Source organism: Tupaia chinensis, unplaced genomic scaffold (assembly GCF_000334495.1).
Source record: "Tupaia chinensis unplaced genomic scaffold, TupChi_1.0 Scaffold000622_1, whole genome shotgun sequence".
Lineage (NCBI taxonomy): Eukaryota > Metazoa > Chordata > Mammalia > Scandentia > Tupaiidae > Tupaia > Tupaia belangeri.
In genome coordinates, this window is record NW_006160142.1 from 4,686,952 (window position 1) to 4,703,866 (window position 16,915).

General features: G+C 36.6%; 1 pseudogene; it reads left to right on the forward strand.

The window, feature by feature from the left end:
- The first annotated feature begins 2,307 nt into the window (after positions 1-2,307).
- The window catches only part of LOC102481201 (heterogeneous nuclear ribonucleoprotein D0 pseudogene), a 55,897-nt pseudogene continuing 41,289 nt past the window's right edge, over positions 2,308-16,915 (forward strand).

Here is a 16,915-nt window from a genome sequence, read left to right on the forward strand (position 1 = left end):
ACAGCATTTGTTATGTATAAAGGAAGAACTGGCAAGTGATTAAACAGATGTTGGCTCCTATCCTGTGTTTTTTTGCAAAGGGCCAAATATAACTCAAAGTTATGGTGCCAGTTGTAGAGTGTGTGTGTGAGTGTGTGTGTGTGTGTGTGTGTGTGTGTGTGTGGTGTGTGTGCATATGTGTGTGAATTCATCTCTCTGTTGGACCAGAAAAAATGTGTTATTTTAGAGGAGCTGCTTTTTTTTTTTCTTTGCAGAGACTCATCTGGACAAGTGGTAGGGAGAAAGGTCAACAAAAACAAAAAAATTTTCACCATCCATGTTTGCTGGAATAACTTAATCTTTATCTAAAGGAAGCCCAAAATGCATTTCCTTGTTGCTCAGAATCTGATGATAAATGCATTTCAGGCTCATAGACAACACTGGAGTCTAAATTCATGTTAGTGAGTACTAAAAGGTGTGTAGGGGAGAAGGGACTTGAGCAGCAGGTAAAACACCAATGGCAAAGCCACTGCTGACGTTTGGAGCATGATGTTACATCAGATTCCATAGCAACAGTGGTCATCAGGCTCAGAGCAAGATGTAGATTTGCAGGGAACTGACGGCAAGATGAGCAGAGCCATTTTAAACATGTTCAAAGACACTCCCAAAACAGATTGAACAATGGAGAATGAACCTTTATCATCTCCTAAAATAGACAAACTGGAAATAAGATATGATACAGTCACATTTTATATGATATTTCAATTATGCAAAATTTCAACAACATGATATAAAAATAATGGTAAATTCTCAATATAGGTTATTGAAACAGTAAAAATGCCCACCACTTTTTTTTCAGAATTATATATTTTAAAGCTTCTAAGGCCAAGTGAATTTCAGCATGGCATCACTTTGGTTGATAAACAGAAATATATGTCATCCTTTGTCAGAATCAGGGGACCTCCTAAACAGAGCTTCTGATTCAGTAGATTTGGGAAGGCTGAAGAATATATACTTTGTTTTTTGTTTGTGTGTGTGTGTGTGTTTTAAAAATATTTTTTTAATTTATTATTATTTTTTAATTTGCTATAGAGCACATCGTTCAATAGGGAGAAACAGAGAGAAGAGAGAAAGCAAGACACCAGGTCTGAGACTTGAACCATGGTCGGCCATGTGGGAGTCTAGCACCTTAACTACCATGCTTCCTGCTCACCCCAAAATATGTACTTTAGCAGGCCAACCTGTGGTGTGGTGGTTAAGGCAGCTGAACCCCATATGGCCAGCCACACAGTAGGAGTCCTGGACCTAATGGCTTGAAAAACATGCCAGGCATGTGTGAATGCATGCCCTAAAGGCTGAAAAGAAGGAGATGGAGAAGGGATTGTAGCATAACCATCCGCTATTCAGCAGGGGGTGGGAGGGAGATATACTTTCTCATTGTTCCTCTCTCTCTCTCCCTCTCTCTCCAGTGAATACAGGCACCCTCTGACAATTTTTTGTTTAAAAGGATATCTACTTTTGAATAAGTCCCTCAGCTAATTTTTCTACACCCATCTCCATGGCCTATAATTTCAGAATTCTTTCCAGAGACTCTGACCTCCACCCCAGGGTGGATACAAATGAATAAGAAGAAATGTAATACACTGATTGGAAGTATGAATTCTAGCAGCTTGTTTAGAATTCTGGCATTATTACCTGTTAGCTCTCTATTTTAGGTAAATTAACTAACCTCTCTGGTCCTCGGTTCTCTCAATTGTAAAGTGAAGTTAACTATAGAATTTAATTCATAATTTTATTGTGAGGTTAAGTTACACCTGGAATGACACAATTCGATAAATGTTCACTGTTATTATTTTTAAACTTGTGTTCTAAGCTCTCAGCAGAGTGTGCATGCTTGGTGCTCAACACTGGTTTTTGAATTGTCTTGAAGAAAGTTTAAGTGAACTGAACTTCACAGAGGATTTTCAGTGTTGATAGAGATAAGCTCTAATTTAATGTGTATTTTAGAAACAACTTGCAATCTGCCATTGGCCCCAGGTAGTAGCAGTCATCAGACTAGGCAAGATGACACAGACTTAGCAAATTAACCCTGAAATCAGTGGCATCACACAAGAAAACCCTGTTTCTTCACTGTGGTACTTGACTAATGCTACTTGGGACGGGATGAAAGGGGGAACCCTACTTTACCCAGGCATACAGTGTCTCTGCCATCTGGAATGTTCCATTTGCTGGGCAGGGGGAATACAACTGGAGAGTCACATATTGGACCTTCATGATTTTGTCCCATAAGGAATTTGTGTCGCTTCCACTCAAAGTCCAATGACCAGAATGACCCACATGAACCTCACTACCTGCAAGGAATATGAGGAATGTGAGGAACTGATGCAGTAATACAGTGTTCAGTGAGTACCATTGTTTCTGACCTTTTTGCAACAGTCTTCTCACAACCTTGGATTATAGATTTGTCTACCATCCAATGAGGAAACTGGGATGGTGAAAAAGTTAACCAACTTGTTTCAAAGAAGTTAACCAACTTGTTTCAAATTATTCACATTTCAGCCACACTTTGTCCTCACTGCTCACCAAAAAGGAACTGTGGCTATTCTTTTCTCAAACTGACCCTCCACTTGTGTGTTTTATTCAGAACTGAATGTGAGCATTTTATTCTTCCTCATTCTCAGGCTTTTTCACTACTGGTTCTCCCTCTTACAACACAACCACCTTAAGGCTAAAAACCATACAAAATTCCCACACTCCTACTCTGTTCTCAATTTCCCTTTCCTCTTACATTTCTTTCTTTCTTTCTTTCCTTTTTTGGAGAGGTTTTTTTTTTGCTATAGGGCACGTGTGCTTGCCAGAACGACAGAGAGAGACAGAGAGACAGAAAGCGAGAAATCACCCCCAAGGGGGGTGCAATTTCTCCTCCTCCATTCTCCTCTCAGGATCTTGGGCATGCATGCACACGTGCCTGGCGTGAGTTTAAGCCGCCGGTCCGGGACTCGGACCTCAGTCGACTACGTGGGAGTCCAGTGACATAGCCATTATGCTAACTGCTGGTCTCCCCTTTCCTTTTACTTTTAAACTTAAGACATGGTCTATATGTGGTAGGTGAATTTAATATTATCATGTAAATAAAAGTGATTGGCAAACTAAAATATAATTCATAGTATCCCTTCATATCACTCCAGAACACATTTCAACAAACTTCCATGTAGCTGAAATGCTTTTGTGAATTTTTCCCATTGTTTTTTCTCTTCCATTTACAATCAATCAATCCCCCCCCCACCCCCCTATTTTCAAACCTTTCCTTAGTTCTCACCTTCCTCTCCTTTCCCTTCTTTCCACTTATCTCGTCCTCACAAATAATCTCCTTACTGGCATAGTCTATTCTCCCAGTGTCTGTGCTCCCTCTTTTGCACCCTGACTCTTGCATTTATCTTCCCTACCGATTTGCCTTTTTATCTACATATTTTTATTTTAAGGTCTCAAGTCACTTTCCAAATATCAAGTCCAATGAACACTTTCCAGGCCTTATATTACTCGAATTTTCTAGGGCTGATTCATTGATTAATCTGCTTGAAATCCTCTTCTTCGCTCTAACACAATTTTCTTCCATCTCTTTTGCCATTCTTTTTCAGGCTTTTTTTAGGGTCTTCTCCTTTTTCTATAACTGAAGTGTTTGTGATCATCAGGGTTTCATTATTAAACACTCCCCCTACTTATTTTAACTATATATTTCTAGATATATTTCATAAAAACAGAAAACTTTAATGAGATGAGAAAAATTAGCTAACAACTTCTAAAGTTATATCTATAACCTAAAGCATAAACTCTATCCCAAAGGTGTCCCCCATGTCAGTTGTATTCAGATATGTCCCCAAAACTCTACAGCATGAACCCTTGACTGGACACCATTCTGCTCATCACTCCTCAAACCGACCTGACTCATCTTCACCTCTGTGCCATTTCTCTTGCTCTAGCTATAATGATCACTTGTCTTCATCCTTTTTCATCTACCCACATATTATTGATTTTCATGCACTACACGTTTCCCAAGGCCTTATAGCAACTTATCTCAGTCCATAACTTTTCCCCTGAATTTTAGTTTACTAATTTCTCTAAGAAATTTTAATGTATTACCAGGACATGGCTTTTTCTTAGAATTAACCCCTCCCCCAGATATTTAATCTAGCATTTATTTTTGTATATAGATTCTGCCATTCAGCCACAGATGACTACATCAGGTAGTAGTGACTTGACTCATAATAAACTGGTCAGAATCTTTGTCCTGATAACTGGAAATGAGATTCGGACACAGCTAAATGTTCTGGCCTGATTGCTTGAATTAAAATATATATGGTTGGGAAAAGTAGGGAGCCATTTTTAGCCATGCATAGTGGGGCAGCAACATCCTTGTTTACAGAAAAAAAGGAAAAAAGAAAGTATGCACAGAGTACAGAGATGAGATTTGAAGCCAGTTGTTGATCAATTTTTGAGAGTTTTCCAGTCTCTTGTAATATCTTATAATATTTAGTTGAATATTCTTCCTTGGGCAAGGATAGTTTGGTGTCCTTTTAATTCCCTTTTTACTTCACAGTTTGAAACAATATTTTATTACATTCAGCAAAAAAGAACTGTAATCAAAAACTGTCATTTTACAGCTATTGCATATTTCCTATTCTCTTACTTAGTCATTTCAAGTGTGTACATATAGACTATTTCCCCCATTAGAAAGCAAAGCACCTCTAATGTGGGAATTTTGTCTCATTTATTTTTTTCTTGAAATCCCCTGTCAGTGCCCTATACAGTATGTACCGTGGGAAATCAATGAAATCCAATGAAGCAATCACTCTGTTCAACTTAACTGTTTGCCCTCTTACAGTCTGCCACAACTGTGGACTTACTTGATACTCTCATATTTGAATTGAATGAATAAGTTTTTTGAGATTTCCCTGCCAATTCCTTTTAATCTTCTTTCTTCACTTTTTAAAACAAAGAAATAAATAGGAAAAGCAACAGGGAACTTCTGTTTAGGCTGGAAAAGGAAGAAAAATCAAAACCTTCAAGATAGGATGATAATAAGATATTTCCTCAAAGAACAAAAATCTCATCATTCTATCATAGTTATTTTCTTTATCTTTGGTGGTATTTGCTCAACCTTCGAAAAGATGCCGGAGGAGAAAACGTTCAAATAATCAAATCACATGTATGATGAACTAAGTAACTCTTTGTGTTAACTTTTTGTAGAACTTAATTACTGGGTCATTGGGAAAGTCGTGATGCATTTGTGCATAGAAAAATAAGTCATGACTTTCCTGATAACTTAATATACCCACATCTATTTTGATTACCAATAAGTAGAAAGAGGTTAGGATTAGGAAGGTCTTATCCTTGCTCTGTTATTAGTTAATTATATAACCTTGAATAAGCTATTTAATATTTTTGCATCTCAGTTTCCCCATCTGCCAAATGACAATCATATATTATACTATGACTTTTGCACGAAAATGTAAAGATAAAAAACAATAATAAATTAGAAATGCTTTTAGAAATTCATATTAAATGAGGTTATAGGAAGAATAATCAAATATGACTTTCCAATTTTAACAGAATTTGATTGAATATGAAAAGAAATAGCCAGAGATTTTAAAAATCCCCAAATTTATAATGAGATTCGCTATTCTCCAGGACCCCCTTTTAGCCTATGTTCAACCTATAGGTGGTTCCTCCCAATCTTTTTTTAGTGTCTCTTGAGGCCAGAGTATCAGCTGTGTGATCATTCTGGGCTAAGGACAATATCCTTAGGATACAGCACCAGATGCCAACTCTGCTACTGGTCTTAGGAAGAGAAAAGCTCTAACTTACAAACTCATATATTCAGTCCCTTGCAGTTGCTCTTATCACTCTCTTATTTGGAAATACCTTGAAGCAGGAAATAATAGACATGTGACGGAAACTAGGTCACTGATATTAGTTGGGGGTCTCTAAGCTTGGCTCAGCAGTGTCAGACAGGTTGTAATGTGTTATTTGGTCCTCGTCAACAAAGAGTGACTATTAAATGAGAAATGTTGGTCAAGCCTTGACAAATTACGACAATAAGTCTATATAAGAATCCCTTTTTGTTTCAGATAATACTGAGGGTAGGACATGTTGATTGCTCTTGATCCTTCTCTGTCTTGGTTTTTGTGTGGATTTTTATTTATTTATTTATTTTTAAGAACAATCCAGATGGAATGATAACATTATTTTAGTGGCTGAAGTATGTGCCTAAAGATTAGTAGAAAAAAATATGGGGCCAGAAAATGCCATAGTAGTTATGTCACTGGATGCCCAAATGCCCAATCATGGTTTGAGTCCCAGACCTTGTAGCTTGAGATTCATGCCAGGTCTATGTGTATATGTGCCCAAGATACCAGGAGGAGAATGGAGAAGGGATTATGGCATGGCCACCTCACCAGGGGGATGATTTCTTCTTTTCCCTCTCACTGTCTCTGTCTCTCTCTCCAGCAAGTACACGTTCCCTAAGGCAAAAACCTCTAAAAAAAAAAAAAAGAGTAATAGAAAAAAATTTGTTAAAAAAATAATTCTCTTGGTCTGGCAGGTGGCGTCATGACTACAGTGCTAGATCCCATAAGGTCAACTCCGTGGTTCAAATCCCAGACCCAGCAGCTTGGAAAACATGCTGGGCATGAGAGTATACATGCCCAAAATCCTAACAGGCAAATGAAGGAGAAAGGAATGTGCATAGCCATTCCCTGAGGGAGTGATTTCTCACTTTGCCTCTCCCTCTGTCTCTCTCCAGCAAGTACACACTGCCTGGGGAAAAAAGGGGGGGGGGGGGGGAGGGGGGATGTTAAAAAAAATTCTCAACTCAGAATAAGCACTATTCTGGGACCAGCAGTTGGCGCAATGTTTATATGTTTATGTCACTGGACTCCCGTGTACTCGACCACGATTCGAGTCCCGGACCTGGTGGCTTAAACTATGCCAGGTGCGTATGTGTGCGTGCTTAAGATCCTGAGAGGAGAATGGAGGAGAAGGGATTGCAGAGTGGCCATCTCCCCTGCGGGGTGATTTCTTGCTCTCGGTCTCTCTCTCTGTCTTTCTGGGGAGCACACATACCCTATACCAAAAACCTCTCAAAAAAAAAAAAGAAAGAAAGAAAGAAAGAAAAGAAAAGAAATAAGCACTATTCATACACAAATTGTTCTTCCTCCCATATTTATTTGTTTTAAATGTTGGTTTTCTAAGTCACAAAATGTGAGCTTAAGTCTCTCTTTTGAACTTTATAAATAAATGGAGATATGTCTTGTCTGTGAAATGCTTCCCACCAATTTTCAATACCTTAATGAATAATAGATAAATTTTATTTCCTCCTGATCCTTTCTCTATGCAGCAGCCAAAGTGATCTTTTGAAAACTCAAATCTAATCATTTCACTTCTTGATTAAAATCTTTCAGCAGGTCCCTACTTCCTTCAAGATCATGCCCAAATTACTATATATTTTTAAAAAGAGCTTTATGACCAGCCTCTGGTGTCTCTCTAACTATCCCTTGTAATGCATGTTCTGGTGTTCTGCTCCTCAACACACATATATAAGCCCTGGGGTCTAGACAGCAACTTTTCCCAATTTCTATCATCACCCCATTCTAGCCACCATCTAAGAGGAGTTTACTAGGCTCTAATCCTGAGGTGTGTCCCCTTCTACATGCCCTCAAGCACCCTGAATTCACTCTCTCATGGTTTGTTATCACAGATACCAGTTAGTCCCTTAAAATCAGTGATGCTCATATCCCCATTACATAGTCCAAACTCTGACAAGTATTAATAAATCAAAGAGAGGCTCTATGAAGGATGATTAGAAAAGAGGGAGAAATGAAGTACCAGGGAGATCAGGGATGCCTTGAGTACTCTTGTGTGTTACCAAGTCAACTGTCAACTCTCCTCTCGGCTTTCTTGATTCCTACTAACAAATTGTTATGGAAGGAACTGCTGGCCCCTGGCTTCCCATCAAGCTCCAGGACTTACCTTTGTTTCTCTTTGCCTGAACTGTCTACACCCCAATCAACATTTTCCCTTTTCTGCCACCTTCATTCAGGGTCTTCCAAGATATAGTTACCAGCAAAATTCTTTGGTCTCAAGGTGCTAGGCACTAAAAAGTCTCCCTTTTTCACTAAAGGCTGTGGTGACTTCATCACATACACCATAACAAAAGATGAGCAGCCCAGTAAAACCCATGAAGGACTGTGTAGCCAGTGAGGAAACCAGCTCTTCATTTTTACCAAGTAGTACACAATCTAAGATCATTGATCTTAATTCAGTCTGTCTCTTATTTTTTACATTTATTTAATCAGACACATCCAAGTGAAATAAATGGTGGCATTAACTGTAACAAGATGCCCGATGATGATTAAATGGGTTTCATTACTGCATTTTCCTTTGTATTATGGAGTGAATATGCGTGTCCCCATAAAATCCATATGTTGACGTACTACTACTCATTGTGATGGAATTTGGAGATGGGGCTTGTTGGAAGTAACTCAGTTTAAATAAGGCCATGAGGGTGGAACCCTCATGATAGGATTATCTTATATAAGCCCTGTGAGTCTTATTAGTCCTTATAAGAAGATAACACACAGTGGATAAACACACATCCTTCATGAACATGCTTTAGTCCTTGTATGACTGATGCAGCCTTGCACAATCCAGGCAGCAGTTTTTCAGTAAAAGAGGTGAAAATGGTCTTGCTGCTGTGCTGCTACATGGCCTGGTTGAATTCCCCAAAGTCCAGCATGCTCATTTCCTCAGAGCGGGCCATCAGAACAAGACAGGCTGACAGTTGGAGGAATTCTTGGGTCCAGCCTAGTGCAGCAGGGCGGGGATCAATGTTTATTTTCTAAACCACCCAGTTTATGGTATTTTTTTTGTAGAATCCCTAGTTTATTAAGAAACTTAGTGAGAGAAATTGTTACTCATGACATAGTGTAGGCAGAGACAGGGATTCATCAAGTATCATAAAAGGTGTTTTTTATTCCAAGAATAAGATGCTGGGAGAGGAAATTCTAAAAGGAGAGAAGAACTACTCTTTAAAAGAAGAAAAGGGAGAGAGACTTTCTGGAAGTAAAATGTAGCAAGGCTCACCAAAACTTTCTCAACCCAATACATACATCTATTATACTTTGTGCCTGTCCACAGCTGCCTAGAAAAATTGACTAAGTCTGTGTAGCTGGATTTGTGCACTCTGAGATTGACTATGACCTTGAAAAATTATCTCAGAAAGTTTGCATTTATGCCACTATTTTCTAAACCTAAACTCCTAGAAAATAAATTCACTTAATACAATAAATCTACTCCTTATATTTGCAACAATTTTTAATCAGTATTTTAACATTTTTTTAAAATAAGCAGAATTGTAGACAGAAGGTATGCAAATTGAACTGAATTACATTCTAAGTCTTTTCTGTTCCTTCATTTTCCCCATATGTTCAACTGGAATTCTATCAGAGAAAGAGACCCGCTTAAAGAAGATGTGCATTGGCAAGCCTGTGAGTCAGTGATCTCATGCTCCATATCTTTTCTTGGGTGCATTGTTGGCGTACCCAGCTGTGATAAAGAGCTAAATGTTAGATTCCTCACTAAGTCAAAGTAGAATGACCATACAATTTAAAGTAGGTAATTACTACATCATCATTAAATAATTATGTTACGGAAGACAGCTTTATGAAATAAAGCAATTAGCACAGAATGATTATAGAATTGCAATAAAAAATTTTCACTATCTGCTGGAAGTCTTAGCTTTAAGAAAGTAGAACAACTGAAAAGGCATTGAGAATGAAAAATAACTCAATTCGTAGAGGTGAGATGAAAGCCATAAATGGGAAGAATGAAGATGGTTGATGTTCAACATAAGTGAAACTCTGTCAAACTTCTCTCTCTCTCTTTCTCTCTTTCTCGTTCTCTCTCTTTTATTAGGATTTCTGGATTATGTATATTCAATATACAACTGTGAAAGGTACAGTGTGGTTTTCAATACATGTAACCAGTATATACTAATCAAATGAAGATATACACATATTCATCTTCAATATTGATCATTACATTGTATTTTATACATTTCACAGTAGTTCTTTAAGTTTTTAATTTTTTTGGAAGTATGTATTGATTGCCCAGAATTTTTACTCTGCTGTGTGACACCATAGCTCTTCCTCTCATTTATATGCATTCTTATGTCCATTAAATTTTTTTTCTCCCAACTCCCCACCCAGGCAGTTACTGGTATCTATTATTGCTCTCCATTTCTATGGTTTTAAGACCTTCTATTTCCTCTATAGCATGCAGACTCTCAGTGTAGGTTAAGTAGGGACATACAGTAGTTGCTTTCATAGTCTAGCTTATTTTGCTTAGCATTGTATCTTCTTGCTTCATCCACTCTGTTTCACATGACAGAATTCTGATGTTCTTTATGAATAAGTAGTATGCCATTGTGTATATATGCTATATTTTCCTATCCATTCATTAGTTGTTGGGCACTTGAGTTGATTTCATGACCTAGCTATTGTGAATAGTTCTGCAATAAATATGAATGTGCATATGTCTCTTCAACTGAGTAATTTCCTGACTTTTGGGTATATAGCCAGTAGTTGGATTACTGAATCACACAGTAGTTTTAATTTGAGATTTTAGAGGAAACTCCTTATCATTTTCTTCAGTGGCTGTACTCATTTACATTCTCATCAGCAGCACACAAAGCGCACCTGTGTTTTTCTCCAGTAGTTTTATGGTTGGAGGCTTTATGTTTATGTCTTCAATACATTTTGAGTTAATTTTTTTTTTTTGGAAAGATTTTCACTATAGGGCGCGTACGCGCACCAGACAGACAGAGAGAGACATAGAGACAGAAAGCGAGAGATCGCCCCCAGGGAAGATGGTCACGCCACAATCCCTTCTCCTCTCAGGATCTTGGGCACGCACGCACACGTGCCCAGCGTGAGTTTTAAGCCACCAGGTCTGGAACGCGAACCGCGGTCGACTACGTAGGAGCCCAGCGACATAGCCATTACGCTAACCACTGGTTCCCAATTTTGAGTTAATTTTTATAAAAGGTAAGAGCTGGGGATCAAGAATCATTGTTATGCAGGTGGATATCCTATTTTCCTGGCACCATTAATTAAAGAGACTAACTTTACTCTTGTCTTGTGCCCTTTATCATAAAGCAGTTGGCTGCATATTGCTAGATTTATTAAAATCTGATATTATCTGGATTCTCTATCCTGATCTATCAGTCTCTGTGCCTGTTGTGTGCCAGTTCCATGCTGTTTTGGTCAATATGGCCTTGTAAAATGTTTTTAAGTCAGGTAGTGAGATGCTTCCAACTTTAGTCTTTCTGCATATTATTGATTTGCTGATACAGGGTTTTTTGTGATACTATACAAATTCTATGGTTTTTTTTTTTCTATTTCTATGTAGACTGGTGTTGGAATTTTACTAAGAATTGCATTAAATTTGTAGATCACTGTGGGTAAAACTGACATTTTAACTATGTTTTTATTTTTTTCATTCCATGAACAAGGGATCTCTTTCCATTTGTCTTTTTCAATTTCATTATTCAATATCTTACAATTTTCCTCATAGAGGGCTTTCATTTTTTAATTTCTAGATATTTTATTTTCTTGTAGCCATTATAAATGGAATTTTTAAAAATTTCTATCTCTGTTCATTTACTGTTAATGTACAAAAAAGTTAAAGCTTTTTTTGTATGTTGATTTTGTATCCTGTGACTTTACTGAACTTGTGTATCACTTCTAAGAGATTTTTGATAGATTATTCATGTTTATCTATTTATTTAACTATATGGTGTGCAAATACAGACAATTTGGATTTCCTTTTCTTTCACACCCTCATCTGATTTTTTAGTTAGGATTTCCAGTACTATGCTGAACAGGAGAAGAAAAAGAGGACATCTTTGTCTTCCACCAGTTTTGAAAGGAAAGGCTTTCGGCTTTTACTTTTGTGTGTGATGATAGATGTGGATTTGTTTTATACACACACACACACACGTATGTCTAGGTATCTTTTACTGTGTTGAGAAATGTTCCTTATGTAACTGTTGTGTTGAGAGTCTTAATTATAAATGGATATCATACTTTATCAAATTCCTTTTATGCATCAATTGACATAATTACATAATTTTTGTCTTTCCTTCTGTTAATGTGAAATATTACATTTTTTAAAAAATATATATCGGGCCATCCTTACATCCTGAGATAACTCCTACTTGGTCATGATGTACAGTCTTTTTAATGTATTGTTGGATTCTATTTGCTTCTATCGTACTGGAGTCTGAGGTAGAATCAGTGAATCAGAATCTTCAGAGGAGAGTCCTGCTTACTTCTCCCCTATTGTAGGAGGTTTCTTTGCCTCTAGGTCCTTTCCAAGTTCAGATGATAGATCTCCTTTTTATGTCTTTTGGTCAAGACTCAGTGTCCCAAAAACTTTCCAGAGTCCTACACTTGTTTTCAATTAGTCTTACCTTACTTCTATGAGTGAAATGTAGTTCATATCCAACTTTTGGGGGCTCTCCTCTTGAAAAGATACTACAATATATGTCTCTAACCAACCATTCCATGAGATCCCCCAACTTCTCTCTTTAACTTGATTTAGACTCTACTGTCACAATCTGAGGCACCAAAAATGTCCTACTCCATGTCTATACATCTTTACTTCATGACTATTTCATTGTCTCTGCTCTTGCTATCTCATTTTAATATCAGTTACTGCAAAAAAATTATAAATATTGATGACTTTAAGTTTACTAAAGACAGATGTTCAAGGAGAGGTATTAGCACATGTATCACATAGGATTTCATCATTGCACTGGTCCTCTCCTTAGCCTTCCTACACAGAACCCTAGAAGCAGCGTCTAGTCCCATGAAACCACCGATCAGGGAGAAAGCTAGCGAGAGCATCCCTGATGCCAGCCCTCTGCAAAACAAGAATACACTTTTTTCCATCTGTGACATAAACTACCCAGTAGGCTAAATAGGCTAAATAGGACGACTTCTATGTCTTTGATTCATTTCAGATTTTTTGTTTATTTGTTGATTCATTTATTTCTTCAGAGAGAGAGAATCCCCAACAGAGTCTTTATGCCAAGATCAACTTTCCCAGTCTTAGCCAGCCCAGATTATAGGCACACATGCATGCACTTGATGTCCTCAAGGAGGTAGTAGGATATGAACCCAAGATCTTTCCCATGTGGGTCTAGTTGTATTATCACTATGCCACTGCCTGGCCCCCATTTCAGTTTTGAATAAAAGTATTTTTATAATTCATTTGAGCTTTCACAATCTGTTGTAAAACTTTGAGAGTATTAGGTGAGTAAAATGTCTGTATTTAGAAATATTTTTAATTAACTACAAATACCCTTATATACCATGGAAAAATTAGTGAGCTCTTCCTAAATAGCTTGAGTCCATTTGTGACCATGTTCAAACTCATAATATATATGAGGCTCAGTGTCAGCAGCACATACTGGTTATGCTGCTACTCAGCAGGCTAAGACCACACTTGAGGCCCATGCTCAATCTTGACTCATCCTAAATACCTGGGTATGGTGGAAGTGCCTAGTCCCAGCTATTCAGGAGGCTCTGGGATGAGGATCTCAACATAGCAAGAATCTGTCAAAAGATAAATTCTGTCAATAGATAGATCATAGATATATAATATTTTGTAATGAATAGTCTTCATAATTTTAATGGTTTGCAGAGTCAATTTTTTTAGTTCATATAAACATTCATAGACAATAAGACACAAGGGTGATTAATTCCATATATGTGCAATTAAATCCATTCATTTTTAAATTATATCTATGGAGATAACAAATGAGAATCTTCAGCAACAATGTAAGTTTATTCTACTTGGACATGTTCTCTGAATCATGCTGGTCAATTTTTTTTAGATTAAACGGCCTTATTTTAAAAATTTATTTTTAAAATTTATTTATTTATTTACATTTAATCACATCTTTACAGTTACAACATTTCTTCTGAAACTTTTTTAATTAATTAATTAATTAATTAATTAATATTCATATCCTGAGTATTGTTACAGCATATAAAATATGATTTCCCATCCAGTATATGCTGCATAGTGGCTTAATCATACATGTTATCATCAATAATTTTCCATTTCTGTGTGTGTGTGTGTGTATATATATACATATATATATATCTATATATATATGTATATAAACATATCTGTGTATGCATATATATATATATATATAAACCATATTTCTCCACCTCTATACACATATTTGTGAATACATGTCTGACTTTAGGAGTGAAACTCTGAGTAGAATGAATATACTATAAGGTCACATCTAGCTGATGCTATATAGCTTACTACAGTCATAAATAAGTATTTTTAATATTTTAATACATTTTTTAATTTCAAGAAAAGCAGTTTTAGCTTTAATAAATCAAAGAAATTCTATGGAAATTTGCTTAAAACTTAAAGCCAGAAAACAGGTTAGGATTCTGTTCAAATAGTAGGTACACAAACCTATCGACAGCTCAAGACAGGAAAAAAAAACCTTTAAACCAGAAAACAAAATCTAGAAGAAAATCAGCAGTGTTTTAGTCAAAAGTCATAAAATGCTATTTCATCAGTTCAGTCTCATACTTTATCTTCTGTTATGGTTCAATCTTCCCGATTAAGGTCAAATTTTTATATGAAATATGTATTCTTTCCGTTGGAATTATCAAGACATTTTTAAATATCTTTCAATATACCACTTCCCCTTTTTATGTTGTTCATTTGTGCACTCACCAGAGAGACAAAAACAGTGAGAGGGAAAATGAGAAACCACCCCCTCAAGAGGAATGGCCACATTGCAATCCTTTCTCTAGTCTCCTCTTAGCATCTTGGACACACATATCATATGCCTGGAGTGATTTTTAAGCTGTTGGGTCTGGGACTACAACCATGTCTGGCCATGTGGGTACTCAGTGCCTTAACCATTATGCCACCTGCTGTCCCCTTCTTGTTTTTTGTTTGTTTGTTTGTTTGTTTTTTAATTTGTTTGTTTTTAAGTATACAACCTTTGTGAAATTCTCTAACAAATATTCTAGCATGTCTTTAAGCATTTCAATGACATACAGCTTTATTTTAAAATACTATTACTCACCCAAATAAAATAAAATGAATCCAGCTGTCAGATGCTATAGGAGTTTAGATGTTACAGTGCTTTTATGAGAGAGCCATAAATTGTCTACAGATTATGTTTTGTTGTTTGTTTGTTTGTTTTCTTTGAAAGGAGTAGATTACAGAGATAAAATTTCAAAATAACACTTACTTGATATTGTGTCCTAAAAGAAAGGAGCTCATAGCTTAAAAGGAGTAAATCCCACATGGGTCATCAATATGTAATATTTTCTGTCCCTTTCACAGTACAACTAATCAATAAATAGCACACAGAACATAGTACAATTGCACTTAGGTGTATCAGAAGAGGCATAAAATAGTCCACCCACAAAATAACCTCAGTCACCAGAGGAACAATATAATTCTCTCAAAATGAGAAGTGTCCTGCCTTGCAAAGCATCTTCACATGGAGAAATAGAAATTGGTAGAAAAAGAAAGAGGCTTTACAGAAGATTACTAAAGAAAGCAGGGCCCTTATGACTGCTACTCAGAATCTCTATTGTGTTCTGATTTCCACATCCAGTTTTAATACTATCACTGAGACACCACCTCCTCTTCTCTAGATCATGAATACTTCTTCACTCTACAATCCAGTAAATTGCTTTTGGCAGTATTGTGTGAGGTTTTATTCTTACTAGTACATAAGCTCCACTAGGAAGGGATATGTTTTCTTTCTGCTCACAGGCACCGAAAACTGCCTAGGCATGGTGTTGCTTATATGTGTTGTGGAATTCTCTGCAATTTCTTGTTATCTGATTAGGTGTGAATTCATACTGGCCGAACTATACTATTTATGTCTGAAATCCCAATTTTCTTTTATGACCAAGGATTCCTTTTCATGTCTATTTGCCTTGAATTTAATGTTCTGAAGCATTTGATCTATCAAATAGTCTATATTAAGTAATAGTGTTCTGTATGTGTGTATGCAAGTATGTGTGTATCTCAAATTGTTCATCAAAACTAAGTGTGAGATAAAGACTCATCATATGGAATTAATAGCTAATTCTAGTCAAAACAAATAATGTTGTTTAATAGCCATTGTTACACAGTCAGGAATAAGTATATTTCTACTTATTAGACTTTTGGAACTAATGAGAATAATTTTATGAATTTTACAACTTAAATAGGCCTACACATTTGGGAGCCATTGGTCTACATCGGTGGATCAGAGACACTACACATAGGACTACATATACACATTTAGGGCAAAGTTTAAAATCTTAACAGTAAAATGCCAAGTTTGAAACTCTGAATAGACTCAACTATTGTTTTCATACTGAGGAACAGGAAACAGGGAAGTTATATGCAGTGTTTTCCTTGCCTGCATGAAGAACATGAGTTCATAAAACAGCAATAAAAATTAGTCATAAGTTATGTTTAGTATTAATGTCAATTAGCATCCCGATGACATAATGACTGTGGTAAAACATTTAAACTTCATTGACATCAATGGCCATTATAAGTCAGGTTTATTGATATTATAATAAAGAGGGCTGGATTTCACAAAGCTCCCTGTAATTGCCAGCTCTGTGTCAGGGAGCCTCTGGGATACGTTGATGGCACACAGATAGATTGTATAAAATACCAGCAGGTGAGAATACTGGCTCACAGAGATCTTATTCTGGTGGAATTGGCCAAAATAAGTGAAAAAATGTTTACTAAGTTCTAACCCATGAGTTCAGTTTCTACTCCAAGAAATAGAGAACAAAAAAGCAGTAGACATCATGATCTC